Below are 24069 nucleotides of genomic sequence, written 5' to 3' on the forward strand. Positions count from 1 at the left end.
CCGCACGGTCATTCCTATGACGTGCTGCATACCTGTAGCAAAGGATTGCGGATGTTGGAAAGGTTAGAAATAATAACTATATTTAACGAGCAGGTGAAAGTTTTCTCTTCTCCATTATTACAAACTTACCAGGGGACTCTCTCAAGGCACTCATCTATTATGTAAAATCGCAAATATAACTCACGCGTAAGAGAGGGTATAATAAAGACCCAAGTGATCTGTCACGTGACTTTGAGTGGTAGTGGGGGAGGAGGTGGCATATAAATAACAAAGCGGTGATGGAGTGAGTTCTCTGCCAGCCGACTGGGTCGCGCTGGAATGTCCTCGAGGACTGGCTGGGTGATCCCCGCTGCTACTATCTCGCGGCCACTACCTATGTGACTTCCTCGTCTTCCGCCGAGTACTGATATGGGTTCGGAAACTCGAATCCTGTAATTTTATATAGTTCACGGACCCCTCCGTTCCGTGAACTCATTTCCGATGAAGCTGTAAAAGCCGCAAGGCTAACATCAAAAACTTCACATGAGACAATAGACAATAGGAATGAGCTCACTCTGTGTTTGGCACTAATCGGTATAACATTACTCCTGACGATGCCCCGTGAAGGGGTGAAACACGTGTTGAGTGATTTAACGGTGGTAGTTGTGTATTCGCATTGTTTGCCGCATGCGCATTTATTAGCGGGCTGGCGGGCGGGTGCACTTTATTGCACGACTACTGCTGCATGGCGGAAGTAGCTATATATTGGTCCTTTCCTTACTTAACAGTTTCATTTATATAAATTACTAATGCATTTTTTTACCGACGATTGAAATAATACCTCGTGTATTTATGTCAAGAGCATATGTTATTATAGGGATTATTTAAACAAAACGTAATATATTTTAAAGTATGTAAGATTCTCAAATGTCCACGTGCCGGTAGACGCGTCTAGATGGTTAAGATCACACCGCTCATGGTGCTGATCATAGGATCATTACGTCTTTCAGTGGGCAAATTGCCCACCCGTGAGGTGTGGCCCCACGTAAAGCGTTGAACCACCGTTTAAGAATGGTATACAATATCACTATGTAATAATACTTGTTATTTCTTTTTATAGAAACATTTTAAACACATGAGAACATAAAATTTGTATATATAAATAGTATTATATAGATATAAGTAAATAGAGAAACATAAATTTGACCCGACTATTGTTAAAGTATTGCGGGAATTGGCATTGGCCAGTGGCTATATTTACGAGTATGTAAGGAAGGTAATAAACAAAATAAAATAAAATGAAATTGAAGTAGTTACAATGAAAAAGTAAGTCGTGTTATATATTGTTATGAGTCCTCGTAAGTTACGACGTTATGGATCTAGGCCTCATCCACAGATTAAAAAAGTACCGGTTTGAAGCAGTTTACATTCAACGTCTTATGAGACGAAAATTTATTAAAAATATTTATTTATTTTTTTTATAAAAAAGATATTTTTATCCAAATAACTATTGTATCTATTAAATAAACTAACAATTATTTACAACATATTTAATTTTTAATAAAATAAGGTGTCAATTACGTTTACTTGTTTTTTTATAATATATATCTATGAAAATATAGTACTAACAGATTCAATTTCTTTTTTTCGTGTGAACGCTCCGACATTTTTTATTACAATGTAAGATTACATACAATGATACGTAATAGATTACATAATATATAATTAAAAAGTATGAATCGCCTACGTAAAATGTCACAAATTGTTTTAGTTTGAAAAAATTGCAGATTATTTTTGACAGGCGTTTAAAAAATATGTATCAGTAAATAATAGTAATAACGGAACTGCGGAAGGATATAGTAACATAGCCCCACTATTTAGCCAAGAGAGAAGACGCCAGATTTTTCTGGAGTACTGTAGGGGGATAATCGTGGCAGAAATTAAAAGGAAGACTAAGGTAATAGAAGATAAATTGAAGTAAGCTAATTATTTTTTTAATAATTTCCCCTAAGTTTTATAAGACGGAGGTTTACTATCAAAGTGATCAATGATGAATTGATCAACGTGGTCTTTTACTTCGTGGCTTTTTTAATTGCGATATTAGGGAACTATCGTTTCCCTACCTTTATTTTGGACGGAGATATATCCCAAAATGATATTTTCACAAATTTTTCCATTTTCTCGTCGCTCATTACCCTAAAACTCTAGGTAACATCTGTCCAATCATTCATAAAGAGAACTATGCAAGGAATATCACAACAAAATAGAATGAGGAATAAAAATATCCATAGACGAAAGCAATTAACCTGTATTGCTTATATTGCAAAGCGTGGACGGAAGGTTCTAGAATCTTTCACGAACCTGCGTAGCGAAGGACAAGGTGAACAGAAGACCTGGTCCATCATAGAAGACTGGATGACATACAAAAGCTTGTGGACAATATACAGCTGAAATTATGATAATAAATACGCCCGTGTGAAGTGAATCGAAATTCAAATCAAAAATACATCTAAACTAAAACAAGCCTCATTGAATAACAAAAAATTTTTTTAATCTATATTTGCAAATGGCGTGATATAGCCTGTTGCGAAAAGAAACTTAGTAAAGTCTTTTTAAAAACTTAAGTAATTTCGTTAATAAATAAGTTTACGACGCATTCGAGTATTGCGAGTTTTTTTAACTCTTTTAAAATTAGACTCTATTGCACTCTTTTTTTTAAACGAGTTTTGATTAAACTAAAAGTTGTAAAGGGAAGTTTATTAAAAAAATTTATGACTATTCGTTTTAATCGTCGTATAGACATATACATAGGCATTGTCTTGTCAAATTCTAAGTCCTGTTGGGTTCCTCGCAGGCATATCGACAACGTCGATACAAATTTACACTTTTAATGGAATCAGGCGTTATTTTGCGGAAGTCCATCCTAAGTAAGAAAACGACCAATATTTAGCCACATCCGGGCTGGCAGGCGGTGCACTTTGTTGCACGACTACCACTGCATGTGCGGAAGTGGCTAAATATTGGTCCTTTTCTTACAAATATAAACAAAAAAAAACTCTACACAGTAAATATTAAAAGTAGCATATACAATAATAATAGATGTGGACTTCATTTTTATTATTTAAATTTGGAACAAATAAATGAAAAGTAAACATAACAATAATAGAAGGCTTTGCCGTTGTTGTTATTTCAGCACATGGAAGCCCATTGTGAGGAATAGGCTTTCCCAAAGGTCGCCACGATGATCGGTCATGCGTTGTCCACGTCCAGCGACTTCCGGTCACCTTAACTATGTCGACGGCCCACCTAGTGGGACGCCTGCCCACTTCTCGTCTACCAGCTCTTGGTGACAACTTGAGAACCTTTCGGCCATTGATGTGTCCAGTCTACTACCACCCTAGATGAGCAATTCTTCGAGCTATGTCACCGAATTTTAGTTTGTGAATCTCCTCAATTCTCTCCATTGCTGTCTGGGTCACCTTGAACTTTCATATGGAGCATGTAAGTGACCACGTCGGAATCTGTATATCATCATCGGCAACACACATTGGTCAAAGACCTTCGTCTTCAAACGTTGCATAAAACAATCATAAGAGCTAGAGTTAAGTTATTTGATATAATATTAGGGGAACCGAAAAGTAATGTCGCTTTCTTAAGTTAAATTCACACGAAAATATTTTTAGCAAGTGTTTATTTTCTAATCAATAATGTATTCACCTTCGTTATCAACAACCTTTTGTCATCTAGTATACAAATCAATGCCGGAGCGGTAATCAATCGGTTTGTCTGTAAAATATGTCGACAGAAACGACTTTACTTTTCGGTCCTCCTAATACATAGAAAATTAGGAAGAAATAAATGTATTGTAATGTATTTTGACTATAAATAAAAAAAAATAACGCCTGTGTCTATGTGATATTGCTATTGTTAATTTTCAGACCGGATTGGGTACTAAATATTTATTTAAACATACTCTAACGGTATTATTTTATATTAAACTAGTTTACCTAACATAGCCTTAAGGCTTTCATAAGATTCTTGGAACAGGTTACATCCCGAATGGTTAGTTATATGAAGTTTTAAAAGTGTGAACGTAATACAAAATTAAGTAAGAAAAAGCTTTTAAAAATTCGCATTACGATCTCCGCGGATTTTTATTGCCAAAGTTATTAACAGGTAGCATTCCAATTAATTAATGTAACTATATAAAGTGATCACTTTATATAAAGTGACTGAATATACATTCAGAAGACTTACCTGTATATTATGCATATATTTGTATAAGTATGTTAGTATGTATGTGTGTATAGTAATATATATATTTGTGTACATATTGTACACTTTTAGATGCCCTTTACTTCATGTCTCTCGTCTCCTTCCAAAGGTTGTCTGGTAAAGATCGCGTCGAGTGAGAAGACCACCTCTTGTAGGATTATTTCTTTTTTTTTATTATTGTCTATGAACAGAAAGTAAACAAATAAATAAATAATAATATATGATTAGCCATTAAGTATTTAGCGATCAAAGCCAAAAACCTTGTGAAAGCATTGGGTTTTTAGGTAAGCTATTTAAGTATAATATATTACCAATAAAGCCTGTTAATATACTAATATCAAAGAGCCACAAATGTTAACATTAAAATAATTTTGTTTGGAGACAGATAACGAAAGATTTCTTTACGCTATTGGTTTATAAAATAGTTCATATTTAAATGTTATGTCAAATTTTTAAAGCATTCTATTTTGAATAGTAATGTTATGTATGTCTGGAAAAATTTTAGACACCCGAAAAGGTTAAAAAAAGTGTAGATAGTTTTTCTCTCGAATTCGCGTGATGGGGTTGCCGTGTGACATTAATATGAATATCAGTAATTCGTAATTGAGCAAGACGTTTCACCATCGCAAATTGTTCGCGTAACCTTTTTCAACACACGGCCCGGCAAAATGGAGGCGGGCCAACAAAAACTGGTCAAAAAATTTCTCATTGCATACTTTGTGATGGCGGGCCCGGCTGCATTTTTGGCTGCAAGTTCTAGAGAGCATCTAGCGCCGTCTCGCTCATGCTCGTTGGGGAGAGGGAGACGGGTGAAGTGTGCTTGACCTATGCGCTTGGGCCGCCTCGAATGATTTCGGCGATTCGGTTTTGCTGCATGGAAGTGCTTGGATTCCAAATTAAAAACTATTTAAATGCACTCACATTTTTTCTACTTTTAATCATTTATAGCCTAGATACAGCCATAGATACGGCTTTATTTATAAGAAACTATAACAAAATCGAGTTCCTCTATTATGACATTTTTGTGCTAAAATTAAACTTTTTTTTTTTTTGGAGATCTTTTATTTTGAATAAAAGTTACTGCTATTATTTCTATTATTATCATTTGAAAACAATGTATTAAGTCTTTTACAAAGTATTAGAATAATTTGTTTTAAATATTATGATTTTCATCAGTTTTTATTTGTTGAAATTTTAAGTTCACATTTTTAAATTTACGAATTTACTATAAATATGTACTTGTAAAAGTATGTAATACGGCGTTTTAATGTCCTGCAACTTAATTTATCACTTTGGGCCAGTTAATCTTTTAGATTAATTATTAAAAAATTAGCCCAAAATAACGCTTTTTATTTTAAAATTTTTGTAAGCAGCCGGTTAATGAAATCAAACAGAATTTGAATTATTGAATTAGCACATAATATTGTAATTTAAAGCCTTTTCGGTAGATCATGTAGAGTGACGACCCAAGCATAGTTCACTAAGGCTTTCTACAAAGAACCTCAACATAGCAAGGCTGCCTCCCAAGCCGGAAAAATAGTAGAGAGAGGTTAGCTACTTTAAAAGAGGCTTGGTATACTCCGCTCTCTGTCACTTTAAACAAGTGGAATCTGCAAATGCCATTTGGGCAATAGAAACTGTCTGGTCCAAAAAAATATGTTACAGTAAGAACAGCTTTCAGTGTTCTACCAGGTGAAAATCGATTTAAAAAGTTTCCAAATTTAAAGATAACAGACATCTCAATTTATATCAAATCGGAAATCTTTCACATATGTATATAATTAAAATTGACAACTTTATCGATTTAGAAACATTTTAAAATTTTTTATAAAGCACAAATAAGGGGATATATGAAAATTAAAAAAAAACTCTTTTCTTTCCTTTACAAACCACAGAGTATATTAAAACATAAGTTTTTAGCTGTCAAATATTTGAAAATCGTAATTAAAATAAAGGTTTTTTTACCGCGAATTATTTGAATGGATATATAATCTCATTACTATTGCATTAAAAACATATGTTTTTAATTAATACTTGTGTACGATTAATATATTAAATCAGTAAAAAAAGTGATCGATATGAAATACGTAATATTTTTTTTACTATACTGTGACATATCAATAATTGTTCACAGTACATAAATTATTTTATTAGCGAAATAGCTTATGCTATATGCTATTATTTTATACGGATGCTACAATTATACAAGAATTTCTACAAATGACGAGTAGGGTCAAATCAATATCAGCTTTACACTATCAAGTTTCTTTGAAGCTGTGCCAGGCGTTTCGACTCGTTACTGATCAGCACAGCCTGAGGATAGAAGGTTCTTCCGGCTTACTTATTACTTGATTATAACCTAAGTTTCTTCAGGGTTAGAATAAATAGGTGATAGTCTGCGTGTTTCATCTTCGACCACAACGTCAGTTTCTATCAGACAAGCTGGTTATCAAATGTGGATAAAATAGCGTAAAGATAATTACAATAATATAGCATACATATATAACGTTATTTTAAAAGTACTTATACGATATATTAAGTGAGACATTATACTATATTCTTCCCTAATGCTTTTACTTACGTCTTAATGTATCTAATATAGTATTAATTATAATGTCGAAAGTGCTTAAAAGCGACTTAATTGAATTAATTATAACTTCTCTTAAATAGCATCAATTTGATGTGCTATTTTACTATAAAGAGATTAAAAACTACTAACTAACACTAGGTATACACGTTCATCCATTGTTGTGATATGGATCCAAATGAATATATCTAAATAAAAAACCAGTATAGATGCTTGAAATATTAATTGATGAAAAAGAAAAACAGTTTTTCAATTGTAAAATCTTCTCGGGGATTTACGTAATAATTTAACAAATTTTTAAGGCAGTTGATTATGGGATTTTTAAATCTATTGAGCACATACAGAGACATATACATTTATATATAAGTACTAGCTGATTCCGCAAACGTTGTTTTGCAAAAAAAAAAAAAAAATTAAAGTTATTACTTAACAATTAAAAATAAGAGTTGATCGTAGAGGGGCCATAATTAATGGTTGTATGTATTTTTATATGCGGTATATAATAAAAAAATAAAACCAAAAAAAAATTGTCTAAAAAATAAAAAATAAATTTTAAGGGTGAACAACCCTTATCACTTAGGAGTATGGAAATTAGATAGTACCCGATTCTCAGACCTACTGAATACGCATATAAAATTTGGTAAAAATCGGTTAAGCCGTTTCGGAGGAGTACGGTAACTAACATTGAATGGAGATGAGAGATTAGAATGAGACGGCAGTTTATAATGTACATAAATACATACAAATACATACGCATATACAAATATATAAACATTAAAACATATGTGTGCCGATTATTAATCTGTGATGGTTCACCCTTTCAAACATTAATGTTTTCAAAAATACATAACGTAATAATAGCTCCTGTAACACCAAAGCCTTGAAGTTTAGTAAAGACATATAGACTTTACTATATACAATGTGGACAAAATGTTGCTTCAAAAAGGTTTATTTATATCTTTTCTAATTCATAGTATAGTAAAGAATGAAAAACAATATAAGTACTATTTATATTAAGGAGACCGGAAGGTAATATCGTTTCTTTCGACATATTTTACAGAAAAATTGATTGATTTTTACCACTCTGCCATTAATTTGTATACTAGATGGCACATGGTTGTTGATAACGAAGGTAAATATATTGTTATAGTAATAAAAACTTGTTAAAAATGTTGTGTGAATTTAACTTAAGAAATCGACATTACTTTCCGGTCAATACAACCTATCACGCAAGTTAAATTAGTGTTTATTAGTATTGCAGTAAATTCCTTTTGAGCCGTGCACTCACAATTTGAAGGCTGTACACCCGAAATGTATATGTGCAGTGTGCCTATCTTCTAGTACTTACAAATAATGATTGCCTTCAGCGTTTGCGCTTGCCGCTTACACACACATTCAAAAACATTACAACTACATGCATGTTTTACGTCCCGTCATTGTGCACTGTATGCGCTAATTTATACTGCGTTCTTTTAAGTTTGTACATATAAAAGATGCAGTTAACACGTTCACTGCGGGCCCAATTTTGAAGAACTTTCAGCTGGTGCGGCTGAGGTCGAATCAGCCTCAAGCTGAACTTCCTAGTAGTGCGGTTGAGGCCTTTTCTGCCTCATGTTCATCAATATTTTTTTACAATATTGAGTCAATGCTTCGCAGACATAAAGAAAGCTATATTTGTCTTTGTCATACCTCATACGGTTGAGTGTAAACAGCCGCCGCACTAGAGAGAAAACACGAGTTTTACGCGCCGCACCAGTGCAAAGTCTACCATGAGGCTGAATCGACCTCAAGCCGCAGTGAACGTGTTAAAACATCTACTATTAAATACACAGTATGATTTTTTTTAAATGACCCCCGCTATTGGGGGCCTCTCGTACCCCTATTTATGGTGGGACAGGGAATTTATTTGCAATTTAATTTTTCACAGAATTTTTTATTTTCTCTCTCTTCTTTCATATTATACTTTCTCTTTCGATCTATTATTTATCTTTCATGCTACATTTCTACTTTCTTACCCTTTTGCTCTGTTCATCTATCATTCTTTCCTCTTTTCTTTTTATATTTTTACTTATTTTCTATAATACATTATATATCACATTTGAGTTTTATTTTATCACATTTCTTATTGTATATTTGGATTTTTATTTTTTTTGTATAACGTTTTTAACTATTTTCTTGCAACAAGCGAGGAATTCTTTCCTAGTTTCTTTTTCGCCTATCAGGGACACAGTATGATTGGTTATACTTGTAAAAGTTGTTAAATCAAATTACTGCATATTAAAATTAATTATTATTTAATATCTGTACATACACTGCCGGAATGCAGGCCTATCGCATTTAAATAAGTAAACGCGTTTAAAAGTGATCACTTTAAACTTGGTGATCGAAAAAATGTGTTGAAATTTTAAAAACTTTTTGCTGATAAATGATCCTTACATTTACCCTTTTAAAGCTATTACAAAACATACTGTATACATAATAACTTCAAAAATGCAACCACATATTCCATATCCATTCGATTGTTGTGTTAAACCGTAAATAAAATTTATCCGGTTTTATTTGAACCGGAAATTTTTCAGTCCACTTCATCCGGTTCGAACGTAAATAGGTCGAGGACTTTAATCGTTCACTTGACTGTGTGAAGTACTTTTGTGAAATGCTTAATAACTTATGTAACCAAGTGTGTAACTTGAAATAGCTTGTACACTCAACCGGCCGGATATGACTCGGTGTTTCTTATTTAATACTAGCTGATCCCGCAAACGTTGTTTTGCAAAAAAAATTAAAGTTTTTAATTAACTAATGTAAGATAAGGGTTGATCGTAGAGGGGTGAAAATTTAGGTTTGTATGTATTTTTGTATGCTGTATCATAATAAAATAAAAACCAAAAAAATTGTCTAAAAAATTAAAAATAAAATTTAGGGGTGGACCACCCTTATCACTTAGGGGTATGGAAAATAAATAGTAGCCGATTCTCAGACATACTGAATACGCATGTAAAATTTGGTAAAAATCGGTCAAGCCGTTTCGGAGGAGTTCAAGTTCGAACACCGTGACACGAGAATTTTATATATTAGATTTATTTAAATATATATAGAGAATTGGTTGCTAAAAAATTGACGATCGAAGTTAAAGGTTAGAATATAGATAGGCAAAACATGTACAGGATGATTTGATATGTGTATACTTTAAAGTGATGGATGTACAGCATATTTGCTGTCATTTAATGTGTGATGTATCCCATCTTTTCATCTATATTAAATAACGTTATATCAGAAAATATATATTTCTATAATTAAAATATATATAGCATAATTAAGACTCACGTTTATACAGTATGACTGTAAATAGATGCAAAATACAAAGCATTTTTGTTACAATTGTATAGTTCACACATTTAATCATTTAAATCTTTTACACTTAAAACCAACCAACAAGTAAATTATTTTAAAATTCATCTAAATTTTAATATAATGTCAGCTGTAGTGTGTTAAGCAACCTTCAATTTTCTATTATATATACAAAGATATAATTACAGATAACAAAAAAATGATACATTACTTAAAAAACTTTACCCTTTGATTGCTTTTTACTTAGGCGTTTTTGAAAATATAATTGAGATAGCTTTGTAAGTAATAAGTACAATAGAAGTATGTAAATTTACTAACAAGAATTTCAAGTAAAATAAATATAATTATTATAAAGATGTTTATATAGATCTTGCAAAACGTAACATTTCTCGAGATTGAAATATAATAAATTAAAATCTATTCTTACTTGTAATTTACCATTACTTGATCGACCACAAGGATTCTATGGTAGTTTCTATGGATAAAGGAATATATATATCTGAATGTGTATATATATATATATATATATATATATATATATTTGATACGCCTTGATGATTAAAGAAAAATTGATATGACGTTTTTTATTACGACAATTGTAATTTTATGCTTGTTTAACAAATAGTAAATTTGTGAATTAAAATATAATTAATTAAAAATTATACAAGAAGATACCTTTATTACATTCACATACTCTGGCATTTAAAAGCCTTCAATGTCCCAGGATATCATCCTTTTCAAACTAGGTTCCTATTGTTATGTACCTGGCTTATATTTACAACGTAAGGTTTGTGTTCAATTACGTATGTAATAATTATTATTTCATGTACGTTTCAGAATAAACTTCTTTGGTTTTATAATAGAGTCTATAAGGTTCTACAGAATATCTTAAAGGCTCATCGTGAAGGAAGTAGTGTCGCTTTGGCTTATCTTAGTATATATACGCTTGAAAAGACGAGAGAAAATTCGATAGCTTACGTGAAAAGTGTATAGAATGAGCTTTCAGTGAAGTTCGAACGCCGGAAAATTATTTTTGTAACTGAAAGATGTATTATAGATATGTTAAGGTTGTTCTATGATATCGAGAGTGATGAATATACTTGTTTTGGTGCTGTAATTATATCATCGACATCATCTTTCATCGATCGCCACTAAAGAGGGGAGGCTACCCACTGCGTCTACCGGTTCATGATCTCGTAGGATGGTCGAACGATGTGCCTTATTATCTGCCGCTTCGGATGGGAAAATATTCGTAGTACATGAGTTACCTAAGTTGTTTTGCGGGTAAATGTACAACTGTATAATATAAAGATACTAAAATAAATACAAACATTGAAGTGACATTTTAATTGTAAATTTAAGATTAAATTTTCTATTCATTCTATTCTATTTTTGAAAACCGTTGTAATTAATATATCCTATTATTTTTTTAAATCATTTATTGAAGTTGAAAGGTTTAAGACAATCAAACTTAATATGAAAAGTTTGCGAGTTGATGCAAACAATATTCGACCAAGAGGACCTATACTCTACATTTACGAGTCAATTATATATATATATATATATATATATATATATATATACACATATATGTCTAGACTAAATTTATCTTGGATTGTTTCAATAAATAATTTAAGGAGATTGTACTAGAACAGGTATGAACCCTAAACACATTAATGGGTCCCGCTGAGCATATAAAAGATTGAATTTATTTTATCGACTTTCTCTCAACAATATATTATAACATTTATTATAATAAATCGGTAGTATATACTAAACCACATTCTTACACGCGATTTGTTGAACCTTGCAAAACGAACGCCACACGTGCATTTATTTGTATTGATTTTGTATATCAACACCACTTTTCTTTTTTAAATTTGACGTTCTTATTCTAATCAATAAGTGTTACAGTATGTGCAGTTCGTCAAACGATTTTAAAATTTAAATTGGCCCTCGATTAAAGAGATGGCTTACCCCTGTACTAAACAATTTAGAGGTCAAATAATTTTACTTCCTCTCTCTTCAATATCTTCTCAATGACCCGTCTTGCACTGCTCACATTCAGTAACATCCTGCGAACTTAATTACATTGTCAGTTCACTTAGTGCAGTACCTACCAGCTCGTGATCGCCAGTAAAGAAAAAAAATGCGATTAAATCCAAAATATGATCCATACGTTGTCACAAGTAAAATTACTTAGTTAAATATGATTTAAAACGACACAGCATAATGCAACGTGTCTATATTAAAACACAAATTATTGCCAAAATTTCCCTTTGCCCTTCCGAAGTGTTTATGTGTGCGATGCGCAGGCGCACATGACGTACGTGTGCGCGATCGCTTGCCCGTGCGCGTGCAATCCGGTTTGCTGGAAAGTACATTTAGAGTACCTATAGTGTTGGAAATGGCTTAACCTATTTATAGCTGTGTATGCGCTGACGACTTTTTGTTGCCCCTCATTGTAAGTTAGGATACGCGACCGAATTTCGAATGCTGCTTCTCGATTTAAAATTTGATTTTGGAACGCTTTCGTTGTGATTTTTGTAACGTATTTGAGTTTATTACGTTGTTAGTAACATTATATATATATCTATGTATATAGTGAAATAAATATTTACTTTATCTAATGTATAAAATTCTCGTGTCACGGTGTTCGAACTTGAACTCCTCCGAAACGGCTTGACCGATTTTTACCAAATTTTACATGCTTATTCAGTATGTCTGAGAATCGGCTACTATCTATTTTCCATACCCCTAAGTGATAAGGGTGGTCCACCCCTAAATTTTATTTTTAATTTATTAGACAATTTTTTTGGTTTTTATTTTATTATGATACAGCATACAAAAATACATACAAACCTAAATTTTCACCCCTCTACGATCAACCCTTATCTTACATTTGTTAATTAAAAACTTTAATTTTTTCTGCAAAACAACGTTTGCGGGATCAGCTAGTAATCTTATATAATTGTAATAAAAAAGATCAAAACTGTCTCTTATACTACTGAGCCGATACTATGCAATTCTTTATACACTTAAAATATACTGAAACATATTAACATATAAATAAATATTTACACATAACACAATTTTTTACTTTTATTTCTTCTTTCTATATGTTATCATCTTCAGCCCGTAATGATATATATATTCATTATTCATATAAAAAAACGGTGTAAATTAAAACACCTGGCTGTCGAATATTTAACATCAATTTAAGTACATCACCGTCATCATCACCGTTTTAGCAGCATGAAGATCTGAATGAATATCTCATCCTAAATATTCAAAAGGACAGGGATTAAAAATACACTTTTGGATGCAATCAAACAAATAAACATTCTATGCACTAATCTTTTGTATTTTGTTATACGTAATAAATAAGGTAATATTCTAGTTAAATGTTGTTCATTATTAAGTAATTGAATTAATAAATAAAATGATAATTCTAAAATTGGCGTCGTTTGAGCCTATAAACTGCAAGGCTTAAGCCTTTCGAATTCATAATCGCCACGCTTGGCAGGTGGGTGGTAGATCGCAGTGTGATGTTATCAGCTCAGAGGACACTGCTGTAAATCCTCTGGGAAATTATTTGTGAGCAGTGGCAATACTACATATATATATATATATATATATATATATATATATATATATATATATATATATATATATGTTTTCTTGTAATGAAAATAATAGGCGGAAGTCTGTGAAGGCAGTATATAATATTTTTATGATCATAAATTAAATAAATAAAAAAGATAATACGTTAATATTTAAATAAAAAATAAGCGCATTAACCTTATAGCTTTAAGTTAAACCTTTGTACATAAATATAAAGGGTGATTATTAGTTTATAAGTTTTAAAGGGATAAATATATAGTACTTTTAGAAGTTACTGGTCTTTCGTATTACTATATATATATATATATATACATACATACATCACACATACACACACACATAAACACATACATATATATATATATATATATATATAATATATATAATATATGTATGTGTGTGTGTGTGTGAACAGTAAACACGCTGTAAATGACTTTATGACCATGTCATGGCTGCACAAGCTCTCAAGGCTCTCAAGGCTTCAAGTTTTAGACGACTTTATACCTGGGACAAACCGTCTACCTTGGTTAGTCCAACTGCGAAGAAGAGATCACTCGCCGAATCCAACTCGGATGGGCAGCTTTCGAATAGCTCCGAAACCACTTCTCTTCCAATACCGCAATGTTTCATGACGAAGGTCTTGCTGTATATTGCCGGTGATGATATACTGAACCGAGATGTGGTAACATACATGCCTAGGCTCAAGGTGCCTCAGAAAGCAATAGGCTATCTCGCTCTAATAGGCTCGGAGTTTCAGAGACATCACTTACAATAAGCCTTAACAATTTTTATTAAGTAAGAAAAGGACGGGGCATCTTCAGGAGTTATGTTACACCGATTAGTGCCAAACACAGTCTGTGTTGAATATAGCGGTGGCGGTTGTGTGATTCGCATTATTTGCCGCATACGCATTTATCAGCGGGCTGGCGGGCGGTGCATTTTATTGCATGACTACCACTGCATGTGCGGAAGTGGCTAAATATTGGTCCTTTGCTTACTTAGGATGGACTTCCGCGAGGTAACGCCTGATTCCATTAAACAATTTTTATTATTATTTCCACGCTTATCTTCTGTCCTTCTTAAGATATCTCATTTCATTTCTCTTTTGTCCTACTCATTCTCTTAAAATCATTTCCATACCTTGTTACCTATCATAAATCGCCTTTCTTCCTACACCTACCTTCCAGAATACTGATGATCTTTGATGTAGTCATTCCGAGGGGCATCATAGGAAGGCACATGGTCACCCAGGGAGCAATGGAGAGGGCTATGCTTGTAGTTTCGCTACGAGAACGTATCATAAATGAGTAAGAAAAGGACCAATATTAAGCCACTTCCGCACATGCAGTGGTAGTCGTGCAACAAAGTGCACCGCCCGATCAGCGGGCTGGCGGGCGGTGCACTTTGTTGCCAGCCCGCTAAATATTAGTCCTTTTCTTACTTAGGATGGACTTTCGCAAGGTAACGCCTGATTCCATTAAATATAAAAGAATTATAAATGAGGAGATCCACAGAAGAACCAAGAACACCGACGTATCTCAAAGAATTGCTCGTCTGAAATAGCAGTGGGCGGCATTGGCCGTTGGGGCTGAAAGGTTCTCGAGTGGCGACCACGAGCCGGTAGATGGGGTGTGGGTAAGCCCCCCCCCCACTAGGTAGACCGACAACACATTTAAGTTCTCTGAAAATCGCTGCATGTGAGCAGCGCAAAACTGCCGTGGCAAACTTTGGAGGACACCTATGTCTTGCAGTGGGGATCCATCAGCTGAAAAGAAGGAGAAGAAACCATTTTGAAGGTTGTTTTGTATCTCAAACGCGTCAAGTCTCGATTAGTGAGAAAAGCGTCAAAAACTCGACTGAAATCTTTAGCAACATCGGTATTCTATCTATTCTAATTTGACTCCGTACGACTCCTGGTTTTTATTCAGCAAACTCAAAACGCCAATGCAGAAACGCCTTTTTAACACAATTGAGGAGATAAAAATCGAATCGAAGAAGTTCTTGAATGCTGTACCGTTAAAAGATTACTCCGTCTGTTTCGATTTCCCAACAATATATAAAGTAAACAATGTGAACATCGATTTATACTTATCGATTCGGAAAATCGATTCGTCATCGCTGCTACATAAAAAGTATATTTTCGTGACAATGCGAAAATGGGGCGACGCTATATGAAACGCATTGTTCGCGGATAACACTCGTGTTACGGGGACCATTTCGCGTATTGTCTTTCTCTGTAACCACAACCTGGATGATTTGCAAAGTTATTTTGCCGTTTAAAAACAATCGATCGTTTGATTTTCGACCCTATTCGTATAGGTATAAGAGATTACGGAGATTTGCGTGGTAGTACAATTGTTGCGGTTACGAAGCATCTTTGTTACTTCGCATTTGTTCGAGACCTAACGGTAATTCGGGTTTGGAAATGTTCTCGGAAATGCTATTTGTTGTTTTCTTATTGATTGTACGTACAGTCGTGTGGTATAACCGTGTTTTATTTCTTTTTGTACCTAAAAGTGACGAGGAGAGTGCGTTGACCCGACTGCGCTGATACCGCACCAACTCCGCCACAAATTTTAAAAATATTATTATAAAATAATAAAGAAAGTAATCATTTATTCCTATATCCCCTAAATGGGGCAGAGGGCGTTCACAGTACGTCGCCATCCCGAGCGGTCTTGAACTTCGCGCTTTACTTCGCTCCACGTCATTCCAACTGCCTTCACTTCTGCAGTGATCATTCGCCACGTTTGCTTTGCCTCGGTATGTGATCAGGGTCCCTTCGGAGCGTGTGGCCTATCCAGTTCCACTTGCTGCGTTTGATCTGCTGGTCGATCGGCATCTCACCGCAGCGTTTTCAGAGATCTACGCTGGCGATCTCAGGCCAGTATATACCGAGAATACGTCGAAGACAATTGTTAACGAAGACTTGGAGCCGATGCTAGATGTCTTTGGTGACCTTCCGTGTCTCGCATCCATATAGCGACACGGTTTTCACATTGGACTGGAATATTTTGAGCTTAACTCGCCTAGTTAGATTCTGTGATTACCTTATAGAACGGAGCCGTGAGAAGGCTGCCAAAGGAAGTAATAGATAAACTTAAAATTTAATAAAAAAAAAAAACAAAAATTGTAATACAAAAAGAAGAAGAGACGACATATGTAACGATTGTGAATGTAAGAAGAGAGCATACAAGAAGATGTAAGGAATAAAAGAAGATATAGTAATAGAACTTGAGAAGGAAGACAGAAGAGAACACTAAAAAATACTGAAAATGATTTAAAACACAAGTCCGTCATAGATTTAAGATAGGAGAACGAAAGGCTCCAAAAAGTAGGCTGGTTGCATTTCGAAATGAAAATAAATTTACGGAAAATATACAAAGATATACAGTGCGAGAGAAAATAGATGTAAAAACTTTAAAGCTATTTCATTTAGTCTTAATGATTTTATAACTATTTTCAATCGGCCTGTATATAACTCTCAAAGAATTTATAATAAAAATTAATTAATTTCAATATACAACTGAAGTTATAAAAGATATATATTAAACAGTATTTCATAAGAACGAAATTTTTCAAAAAGATTTACGAATTTAAGATAATGGTGATTTGTGCCAAAATTTATCTATACGCGTATGGATTAAAATTGGCGGAGGTCGAGTCTTCCGGGTTCCTTTATATCGATAATCCCTTAAGGGCTTCAGGCGTTGTTGTAAGGTCAGCAAAAAAGACTTTGACGACGAATTAGTAATAATTTTATTTTTTATTATTTTATATATGAACCGATATTTAGCATGTATAACATGTGAAAATTCTTACGATAGGACTAAAGATACGGACTACTCCTTTAAACGCATCAAACCACGTAAAAACTTCAAATATGACTGATACATGCCCAGTTTTCAAGAGATTTATGAGTTTTATTTTTCAATTCATCACCGTTATCATTTCAGTCAGAGGACGTTTACTTCTGGGTATAGATCTCCCTTCATAGAATTCCAGAAGAACCGGATATGGTTATTCTATGATTTTTTTTATTTACTCTAATTTGTATCGCTAGTGTTTTTTTACAATATTTATTTTTCGCTTTAACTAAACGCAGACAATTGGGAGAGGGTTGCCGCTATTTGATACGGATCTTTCTTCTCTCAGCTATGAGGCACGACAGCGTTTTATAATTTTTAACAATTTTTCTGACACAATTTTCTCTTATGGCTAAATACAGCTAAAATTTATACATATTAACAATACAATTTGGAATACTCAATTATATATTAGTTGGTACATTATTTTATTTCAAGTCGCTGCCCGAACACTACAGACCGTTAAATGCCTTGAGATTTAGGACAAAGTGCCGGGCCAACTCATCAAAAGATTATTATTCTATGGTTAATTGTTGTTTAAAATGGTTTGGGTTGAACGACTGATTAACAAACAATTAAGCGTTTGTTGTAATATTACCTACACAGGATGCAGGCTTCTATTCGGTCCTATTTGAAAGCTGGGGGAGGTCTTTGCCTAGCTATGGACTTAATGATGATGATTAAAATAATCACATTATTGCTATTCTTGTAGTGTGCGAAATAGATAAAGATAAAATACGTTTATTCAACATAGGTACATATAACAGAAATCTTATTGATAGTCATCTTGTTATCTATTTACATTTTAATCTATTTTATTTTCGAATCTAATCTGCTTCGTAAGATGTTATAGTTGTGGATAAGAATCAGGAAGAAACAACACAACAACACATCTATTGCTAAAGTTTAACATAGATTTATATATTAACACTTTATCAGATATAGCCTAAATAAAATAAAAATCAGACGACATCACTGCCAAGAATTGTCGTTATTAAAATATTCGTTTAGTTTAGTTATTTTTTGTGTAACATATTAAAACCATAAACAGAGTAAACACTCTGAAATACGTTGTATAATATATGAGAATGTGATATATATAGTTTGATAATAATTATGTATATATTTTTTTAATATAGTTAAATGTATATGCTGACGGTACCAACGCCCGGAGGTTCAACCGTTTTAGCACGTTATTTACCGTTTTCATGAACCGCTCAAAGCGACGTAACATGCGATAATCTGTCATTATCATATAGTTTCTGGTATAAAATTCTGGAAAGTTCTTTAATAATGACACTAGTCTTTTGATACGAGTGTCAGTGAAGGCTTTTTGTGGTGGTAATAAAATAGTTGAAAGTCACCGGATGCTGGCATCGCAAGATCTGTCATCGTGGTGATGGGATATGTAAAATAAATACATTTAATAAACTTTTAAGTTAAACGGTTTTTTGATACCCACATGTGGTGGTTGTGAAAAATATTTTACCAAGTCCGCCATATTGGAACGGCGTCCATCTTGAATTTCAAATTTTGACATAATCATCGTGTTTTACTAGTGTAGCCCTTTCATTTGATACCCATATTGAGGGGATTAAGGAAAAATACGTAATTCGTCATTTTGTATCGGCAGCCATCTAAGATTTATAATGTTATTGATTTTATTATATTGTATTGTCATCTAAATTAAATGTGTGTCCCAAATTTCAGATCAATCTGACGACGGGAAGGAGCTTAAATTTCAATTTCTAATTTTGACCCAAACAAATAAATTCCGTACGGGTCGAACTAAATAAAACCGTTTTTTACCGACTAAATTTAGTAGGTTCTTCCTCAGTTCCTTAAGATGAAGTATTTTTAATAGATTCAACCCGAATTAGATTGCTCTACCACAAGAGAGAGATTTAAAAAATGCTAAAAATGTCTTTGAAAATTCGATGTTCTCCTTTTGAAATTCTATTTTTAAATTAGACCATAGTATAAGTGATAATATATCTGATATTATTGATGAGATAATTTTTTATTGATTTACATACTTTGTAATTATTTGAATAAGGAGATAATTTTTTTTTCTACTAGTTCTTTTATTTTATTTCAAGTTTATTACTGTCATAAATACAGATGTATTTATTGTATAGTCCTCCAAGAATTTTATCATTAAAAAAAAAACAAAGCACACAGACTTTTTAAATTATGAACGTTCGATTCCTCACCACAGCAGGCTTTGTGTGAAAGTCAAAGTGGATTAAGATTTTCTATAGCAAACTATCTAAAGATCGAAGATAGGTTCTAGGGGCACGAAAATACAAGTTTTTTAAAAGAAAATTGAACAAAGTAAACATTTAAAAAACAAAAATAATATAACTCTGACAATAAATACTTTGGAATAATAATTACCTTTTTTTGTAACCAGAAACAATACGTAAAATTTTATATAAATTTATTATTCTCTTTAAAAAAAAACACACTAAGTAATTGAAACTGAACTCTAAAATTAGCAAAACAAAGTGAAAATAAAAATGTATTCAAATAGAGTTGTTTTTAGTTAGAGAGAAAATTCCCGAGTTTTGATGGCATGGCGCAATTAGAAACAAAAGTGTTACCATCTTTTAGAAAATTTAAAAAAAAAATAATTAGACTCGAACCCAAAACAACGTAACCTCGAAAATTTAACGACGCACAGTTAAAATTAGTACTAATTAAGCAGCGACGCAACTTTGAAAAAAACGCAAAGCGAGGTATTGGTGTATTATAATAAATACCTATGTGCTGTTAATACAGATAAACTATTATATTTTGGAAAATTGAAGTGTCGATAGCCAGGCTTTATAACACAAAAAACAAGTTTCCGCTGGAGCCTTATTTTATGGAAGGGAGACCACGGATCGACGAAGTAACTCCAATCTAATCAACTTTGTTAAGTTCGTTTGAAGACGATGTATGTAGCCTGCTTCTAACCGGTCCTATTGGTAATCTATATGGAATACTTATATCCAGCAGTGGGCATCCTAACACAAAAATGATGAAACACTATTCTTAAGATAATCATCACTGGTTCATAGACATGTTTATTTTAATATTTTGAAATAACATGAACGAATGAATCAAAGATGATTACGAATAATAATTTTATTATAATTTTGATCGTTATCGTATTTTGAATTAGAATTGATGTTGTAATTTTGATAGTTATTAATTTAAGTTTAATTTTTCATTCTGATTTTGATCGATATCGTAAATTTAACTTGTATTATTCTTGTAATATTAATCATAATTAATTTAAATTTTCATTCTAATTTTGATCGTTATCGTAATTTAAATTTTAATTTTTCTTGTAATTTTCACTTTGATTACAATTTAATTTTTATTTGAGACATAATTACAATTGTTTTTGTAATATATTATTGTATTGAGAAATGAATGAGAAGAATTTAAACCAATAACCACAATAAAGTAAATTAAAATAGAAAACAGTGTGAAAATTATGTTTATATATGTATATAAGTCCTAGTAGTCACCTACTCGCTTCACCTCCCTCGCATTTTCGTGGAAGTAATTTCAAAGAACCCTTTTATGGTTATTCTTAACATGGTGAAGAATATCTTCTGGCCAATTATCACACCTACTAGAGCTATTGTTTTAAAATATATATTTTTATGACTCCCTCTCAACCTCCTCTTGCGGGTGAAGATTTTTTAAATCCGACCTCTAAGCTGATCGCTATTTAGTGCAAGGAATATTTGTGCTAAATTTCAAGTCTCTAAGGCATATGGTTCCAGAATTATTGTGATGAGTCAGTACATAAATGGAAATCTCTTATGTATTTAGATTTGTACGCGTATGCATTTGTATTAGTATTTAAATTAAGATTAAAATTCAAACTATCACTTTAACGGAATATATCTGCTAAAAAGAGAAAATCAGAATCTCAATAATTAGTCTTTTTATATAAAATTAATTAAAAAAGGTTTTATGTTAATATGAAAAAATTAAAGCCTGTAAATGAGATGATTGTTATAATAAAATTTATCTATCTATCTTCTTCTTCCTGTGACGTAACAACCCTTCTTGAATCTTGATCTCTTTCACGATCTTCTTCCATCTCGCTCTATCTTTCGCTGTAGTTTGACAAGATGCCTCCCTTCCAACACTCCTGAGATCGTCTACACAATCTATAGATCTTTAGACTATTGGCTATTTAGATCAATATGCCTGTTTGTAACTTGTCTGCTCGTTCCAGGCTCCGATTTGAAGTCATCGTGAGTTTGTTTCAGATTTCTTAACGGAGGTTCTTTTCACCATTTTATCTGATCTTGGGAAAGGCTGTATCTCTGGAGCAGTAGTACTGGCATAGATGCATCATTTAACTATTGTTTTTTTATTTATTTTAGATTTATAAATAAGAAATGTAAGGTCTAATATAATATATTTTGTGGAACTTTATAATATATGTTTATACTCATGAAACATTTACTTATTATAAAGATTGTATTGGATAGTATAGATGAAAATTTCTATATGTCTAAATTAATATGTAAATGAAACATAAGTGAATTACGACGAATCAATAATTCCCTGTCGTGTAATGAGGTCATAACTTGAAAATAAAACCTTTCAAAGTAATATTACTTATGGTTATAAAATAAAAGGATATTAAAATACCGACAGGGCTTTGATATCGATTCGTATTAAATTGATAAGATAACATCTCTCGGCTATAAATATATAACTGTATATCTAATTAACATAGTTTATTCGTATTTATCTCGTGGGCCTAATTTAAATAAGGTACAAGATGAACGGTGACTTTATTGGACAGTTGATATATAGTATGTTAAGGAGTCGATAGATGGCGTTGGAAGACTATTACCTCGCGTTCCGTTCTGTTTACTTCGTAATAAACATAGAGAAGTATGTACGAAGACCCAAATGATATAATACTATGATATAAAGTATAAATTCTTTATTTATTTTTCCAAATCTCTTTATTTATATTTCATCACTTTCAAAGTAATCCTCATCTAGTAAATGGATCTTCGGCAACGCTTGTTCTAGTCTTCGAAACAGTCGAACAAGAACTCTCCAGGGTTTGAGTGAAGGAGTCTGTAGTCTTCGTGCTTCATCTTCGATCATATCCTCACTTTCCATCAGAAGAGTTGGTAGTTGTATTAGTAGTAGTTGTGTAGGTTGGTGGTTGGTGGGAGAATTGAGCATGAATAATAAAAAAATATTCAGGGCACAAAAATTGGGTCTCAGTGTTTGGAACGTCGATTTAATTTAGTGTATGTATATATATATATATATATTTATATATATATTGTAAAAGTGTTTTTAAAAAATGAAGTGCGTCGATTGATTATAATGTATATATTAATATTAACATATACAATTACTATTTACGTATATGTTTGTGATTATACATATCGTACGTACGTACAAATTTTCAGCGAAATATAATTGACATGATTTTTACTTCGTACTCGTTTGGTTATACCATGAAGTGTTCATTTCTAAGTTTCTAATATATAATTAAAAAATTCTAAAAATATCTCGACTCTACATGTTTGTGTCCGAAAAAATTTAACAAAATTTATTCAGGTAGATGTTTAAATAAATATTTTTTTAAACGCGTCTATAAACTGCCAACAAGATTTGTAACATCATATAACATAATAATATATATAATTGTCACTTAGTAAAAATAAACAAATGTAATGAAGCGAAGTAATATATCAGACGAAATTTCATTCTCTAAGACATTTAGTGCACATAAATGCGATGCGAGTTTGGGGCGGGCGCGGGGCGAGAGGCGCGGGGGGGGGGCGCGGTGTCGAAGCAGCCCACTCGGCCGTTGCCAAAAATCTAGTCAAACTGGCTCCGGCGACGCATGCATGCGTGGACAGAGATTCCGCGGAGTCGAATTGTACCTAGAACAATTTTTGTTAACGCACAACTTTTTATTATTAATATATTTTTAAGTCATCACCATCATTTCACTCGAAGGTCTTTCACTGCTGAACATAGACCCAGATATAGCATGACGAACATTATTGACAACAAAAAAGCTTTCAATGAAAATAGTTTTAATTCTGAACAAGACAATGTTTAGTTGCAAAGCAGTAACTAAGACTGTGATAATAATGCAGGATAGGAATGTGAGAAGTCCGAACGAAATGCAAAGAATACAAAGAGAGACAGATATTGCGAAGATTAAGATTATGAACTAAAGAAATTATGAAGCACGAAAGGAAAAAATATAATAATGGCGTGGTTCGCTGATAACTTATGACTTACTTAAGGAAAATAACATACACAGGTATTCACATATTTAAATTATTCACACAACGAAGAGTGCTACACTACAACTGAAACTTGTAGTGTAAAATG

The 24069-nt window shown here is 32.6% G+C and overlaps 1 protein-coding gene across 1 annotated transcript in view; it reads left to right on the forward strand.

Moving 5' to 3' along the window:
- The window catches only part of LOC137933595 (uncharacterized), a 57809-nt gene that overhangs the window by 18143 nt on the left and 15597 nt on the right, over positions 1–24069 (forward strand). The window lies entirely within an intron of this gene.

The sequence above is a fragment of the Battus philenor genome, unplaced genomic scaffold (genome assembly GCF_028537555.1).
Source record: "Battus philenor isolate CCGP_79_NKW_IND1 unplaced genomic scaffold, ilBatPhil1.0.hap1 SCAF_13, whole genome shotgun sequence".
In the NCBI taxonomy this organism is placed as follows: domain Eukaryota; kingdom Metazoa; phylum Arthropoda; class Insecta; order Lepidoptera; family Papilionidae; genus Battus; species Battus philenor.